Raw genomic sequence first — 6000 nt, 5'->3', positions numbered from 1 at the left:
TTTGCAAGTCACCCTCTACCAATTATTTTCTCCAAAATAAGCTCTTTATTGTGCTGGGCATGAATTGGGTAGGCCGGATTGCTTTTCTTTTAGGAAGAAATGCTCGTAAGTTTGTGAATGCAAGCTTTTGCAATATGGAAGTTGATAATGAATATTATCAGAATTAGGCAGACAGTTCTCATTCTATCTATCTATCTCTTTTGTCATTTCATTCACGTTTCTTAATGTCATCAAATCAAATAAAGAGCTTAGGCCTTATCCTCACTTTATTCTTAGGTAATTTCAAAAGATTATAATTTTAAGTATAAATTTCTCTCTTTCTATCTCTTAATGTCATCAATTTTGATATAATAATTTGAAAATGCCGTATATTAAGTGTCTGTTTGGGATGGCTGCAGCGTTTTATAAAGTTGATTGTGAAGTTGCTCTGGGGAAAAGTATTGAGATACTATGATTACGAATTTAAAGCAATTTTACTCCACAATAATAATTGAAAAACAATAAGAAAACAGTGAGAAAGTCGTAGCCAAACAAAATTGTAGTTGTCGGAAAAGCAAAGTAGCTAAAAACATATCATAAATAAGCTCTAAGGGCATGTTTGGGACGGCTACAATGTTTTATAAAGTTGGTTTTAGAATTGTCGTATAGAAAGCAATTTCACTATTATGGTTGCAGAAAACAGCTTTTCAGTACAGAAATTTTTGAAAAACGGTGAGAAAATAGTAAAAAAATAGTAGTCAGACGAAATTGTGACTGATGTTAAAAAGACAAAGTAGCCATAAAACGGTCCAAAAAAGACTCTAAAACTTTAAAAAGAAGATGTGAGAAAACTAAGAGATCACTCCATCCAAAAGTCTCAAGAATTTTCTTATTGAATTGTTTATTTACTCGAGAATTAGACTATGACCAAGCATTGAACTTAGTGTAATTTATTCTAATAGATAGTTGGTTAGATACATCCAATTTGTAAGAGGAAGTTTTCTTATTATATAATATTTATCTTAATCTTACTCATCAAATAGATAAAATAAGGTTTGAGGTTTGGAATAAAAAAATATTCCCTAAGTCTTAGGCACATTTTTTAAAGTCAAGAGTCTAAATTTTTGTTTTACCAATATATATATCATGCAAATTTAATATTAAATTTTATTATATTCTTATTTTTATACTAATAGAAATTAGAGCTATAATTCTTCATAATAAACAAAAGTAATTAAAATTTAACTATCAATTAAGTAAATTTATATAAAAATTTTCAATTTTACACATTTCTCTCTATATTCAAAATAAATTTCATTTATTTCCTAAAAAATTGACTTGTAAAAAAGTATGTAACATTTGAAGTATTGCTAGTCCCTTTCAAAGAAAGACAAATAGGTACTTGAAGGAGACAATAGGCATGCAAATCAACCATAAAATAGCCTTAAAGCAACCAACAACTCCCCCTCTCTTTCTCTCTACGTTTCCACTCATTTTGTCATATATACACTATTAATAAATTAGGCTTTCGCAGCACTTTTTAGGATCTATTATAGCGGTTTAAACACTTACTAATTTATTTGCAGCGGTTGCAAATCCACTGTAGTTGTGTTCGCTGCGAAAACATTAACTTTTTGGTAGCGATAACAGCATTAAAATAATTCAAAATTATATGAAATATTTTTTCTTGAAGTCCTAAGTTTTTATAGAGGGAAACATTCCTTTAGAATATTGGTGTCCATGTTTCCCTTGGGCTGTCTCTGTGATAATAATGAGTGGAAAATGTTGGGCAGACAATAAAAAAAGAAGTGAAAACAAAGCTAAATTTGTATTTTTGATAAAATTGATGAGCCGAAAAAAAAAAAGAGTAAAATAAAGGAGAGGAAATATGGCTAAAGCTGAGAAAGAAGAGAATGGAAACACAGACAAGACAGCAAGAGAAAGGGCTTTTGTGCTTGCATGGAATGAATTGAAGATCTGAGTCGTCAGTGACTGAAATGTATTGTTTGTTCCTAAAGGAGTGGTCTATTGTAGCAAAGAATGAAAAGTAGAGGAACTTTTGCTCCCTCTTAGAGTCTACAAATCATTTCCTTTCTCACATTGCTAGCATGAGTGAAATTCTCTACAAAATCATTTCTTTTGTTTTAATGAGCATATAATACAATTTCTTTTATTAGGTATCCATATATTGCACTTATTTTAAAGAAAATTCAATATGTTTAAGGCCTATCAAGACTAATTTCTTAGTCACACTACTAAAAAGAGGGATTTTTGCAGCACTTATTACTGGAGGTAGATAAATCATATCTTAGATAAATATACACAACTATGTTTACCGCTGCTAAAAATAAATATATTTCTCATATTCCAAGCCTGACCACCCATTCGACGATCTAACTCAATTTTCTGCGCTATTCATCTTATCGTCCGTCTACGAGCTGCATTTGGTTGGCATTCACTCGTCTCCACACCGAACCCTCCCACACTCTCAACCCACCGCCACATAATCAGCCGTCTTCATCGAATCTCCAATCACGGTTAAATCTGCCGTATCCTCTGCTAGTTCGAAAGCCAAGCCCTTGATGCAGCTCTCTACTTCTTGTTAACCTCAAATACTTTCGGCTTAAGATGAGCATAATACAAATTTTTTTATTTGGTACCCATATATTGCACTTATTTCACTGAATCTCCCACTTAGGCCTACCAAGACTAATTCCTTAGTCTCATACAATAATAACATCAAATATTTATCCTATAATTATGAGGGGTGAGCTATTTGAATCCTTTTTCTCCATTAGTATCATTAAGAGTCAAATTCTCATTCAAATCTAATAAAAAGAAGACAATTTCTAATACTTTCTAACCACGTATTTTTAGATCTACTTCTAAATTGGTCATCGTCGAAAGGCCGACGTTTAGTCATGATATCCTCATATGAAAATTTAATTATTAATTTCTTATTAATTTGGTTGTTAAGTTTAAGTGTTAATTTCATAAATGGAATTTTCAGTGAAATATCTCATAAGAAAATACAAATCTAATGCCTAAATCTTTATACTATTTCAATCTCTAAATCACATAAAAATACTACTAATATTAATTCTTGAAAAAAAAAATCTTTTAATGCATATAATTTAATGTGATTTAGATATTAAATAATACATAAATAAATATAAATAATTTATTTTAAGTGCTCCTTACATATATAAATATTTAAAAATTTTATGATATATATGTTAATTCTTCATAAGAAAATGACATGAATATTATTAATTTAAAAACAAAGATGCTATATATATTATGTAAGTAAAATACATAATGTAAGTGTCTTAATCCTCATAAGCCACATTTCCTCCATCAAACCACAATGTCTCCATTCCCACAAACAAAGAAAATCAGAAGAGCTGAGCACCATAACTTTGCTTTCAAGACTAAAGACTTTTCTTCAATCCCAAAGTGTGGATTTATTCAAAGAGCAGTACCCAATCAAATAATAATGTTGTCTACCTTTGAAAGCCTCTTTTATTAAATTTTTTTTGTCTATTTTGATTGCTGTGGTCTTAGCAGTAAAACCCAGAGGATTGTTCCCCCAACCAAGTGTCTCTTTTTAGGGAGAAGAGGAAGGAGGCAGGTTTGTTGGCTTGTAGTTCTATTTCTTCTTCTCTGGACTTTTGCAGCATGTGCTTGTGAGAATGTCAGGGGGATGTTTTCTTTGGACTTTTGTGGGGGTGTTTTCATAATTAACACCAATTTTTGGATGTTTATGAAACTAATATTTTTGATATTTCATTCATTAGGTTTTTATTTGAATATTGAAATTAAATTTATTTCGAATCAGTGCGCTACAATTTTGAGCGTAAAGGTCTAAACATTACATCATGACTCGTTAAAGTTAGCTTTTTAAATTTCTCTAAAATTGAATAAACATAATTGAATTTATGGTACTGTAACAGCTCAAACTCTCAACAATTGAGATATTGTCGGTTTTGGCATAAAAGACTCACGATTTTGACCTATTAGTGTAACTTCTCAGGAGATCACCCATCGATTCCGATAGTGCTCATGTATGAGCATGCTTAATTTTGGAGTTCCTAATGAAATTCCAACCGTTACACTACAATACTCCTTGATATTAAAGAATTTAGGCTTAGTTTGGGACGTCTTTTTTTACTACTTCTTAAAGTAGTTTTTTAATACAAAAAAATATTAATTTTTATACTAGAAATCTGTTTCAAGAAGCAGTAAAAAAGCTGTCCCAAATGAAGGCTTAGTTTTACTCTACTTAAGTGGTTTCACAATCTTACCTGCTTAAGTAATAGAAGTTCTCGTCAGTTTGCTTAGCTTTGAGTTTCTATTGAAATTCCAACCGGAACACCACAAGTCGCCTCGATATTAAAGAGTTTAGTTTTACTCTATATAATTTTTAAAAGCCATGAAACAACCCCAAGTTGTCTTGAATCATGGAGAAATTAAATTTAATTAAAATAAAAAAAGTCTATTATATTAATCAATAGAGAATTTAAATGAAACTAATTTTTCATAAAATAGTTTTGCTAACAACATTACACTCTAAAAATCTTGATTTATAATACTCCCATACAAAGTTTTAATTAATTAGTATAAACAATCACAAAATTAAAATTAAAATTGTGTAATCCACAGTCCATAAATAAAATAAATTTGCATCTCTCTCTCTCTCGATCGTTTATGCATGGAACAGTTATTTTCTTATTACTTTTTTAAAATAATTTTTTAGTAGAATTTTTTTTTAAAAATTTTTTTTACTAAAAAATTACTTTAATTGATATATATTCTACCAGGAATAATGTTAAATAAATTGACCTAGCATCATTTTTTTTTTATTTTTTTTAATGATAGATATTCTCTTTTTGTATTCTTTCGATATTTTTAGTTAAATTTACAATTTTTAACGATTTTATAATAATTAGATATGTTAGGTTCATATCACTAAGAGTAAGTAAACAAAAAAAAAAATTATAAAAAACTATCAAAAATTTTTTATACAACTCCATAAAATTTACGCTTGCGTGTTGAATTTTTTACTTTGAGGACAATTCTGAAATTGTATGAAAGAAATTTAAAGCCTTTGACTCTTAGCATATTTTTATAATCCCCCCATCTTGATCAGCTTAGGTTTCATTTGGTACAACTTTTTTAATGATTTTTAAAGTAGTTTTATAATATAAATTTTTTGATATATAAATTTGTGTACTAAAAATTGCTTTAAAAATAATAAAAAAGTTGTCCCAAACAAAATCTTAGTTAATAACAACCAGCCAAATAAAGAAGAAAGCCTAAGTTTTGATTATAGAGAGGCAGTAAAAGTTTTTAAGAGTTATTGAAATTTAGGTTTTATTTGGGACGGTTTTTTTACTGCTTCTTAAAGCGACTTTTTAGTACAAAAGTTTTAAATTATGTATTAAAAAGTTGCTTTAAGAAGCAGTAAAAAAAATAGTCCCAAATGAAGCTTTAACTCATATCAATAATTTCTTTGAATAGTTGAAGAATTAATGGATTGAGAAGAAAAGTGGAAGTTCATAGCAACTAGGCTTTTAGCATAGTACTAGAAAATGAGTAGGAGAAGAAAATGTGCCCCAACTTTTTGTTATTAAACGGCAAAGATGACAAGCTTGGACAAGAAAAGAATTTATATTTGCTTTACATCCACTATTTTGAGACCATTCATTCTAAAAAATTATTGCGTCCTCCCACCTGACGTAGAAATGCGTCCTCCCAGAACTAAAATCGCGCTACAAAATAAGAAATACTTAACAAATACCGAGCAATACCAAACAATAACGAGGAATATCATCATGTGAAGACCAATACCGAGTTATACCGAGCTATACCGAACTATACCGAGCAATACAAAAAAATACCTAGTTTTTCCTAGAAAAAACTCGGTATGTTTTTGTATTGCTCGGTATAGCTCGGTATAACTCGGTATTGGTCTTCACATGATGATATTCCTCGTTATTACTAAATAATACCTAGCAATAC

This window comes from Dendrobium catenatum, unplaced genomic scaffold (genome assembly GCF_001605985.2).
Source record: "Dendrobium catenatum unplaced genomic scaffold, ASM160598v2 fragScaff_scaffold_282, whole genome shotgun sequence".
Classification (NCBI taxonomy): domain Eukaryota; kingdom Viridiplantae; phylum Streptophyta; class Magnoliopsida; order Asparagales; family Orchidaceae; genus Dendrobium; species Dendrobium catenatum.
This window is presented reverse-complemented; position numbering follows the sequence as displayed.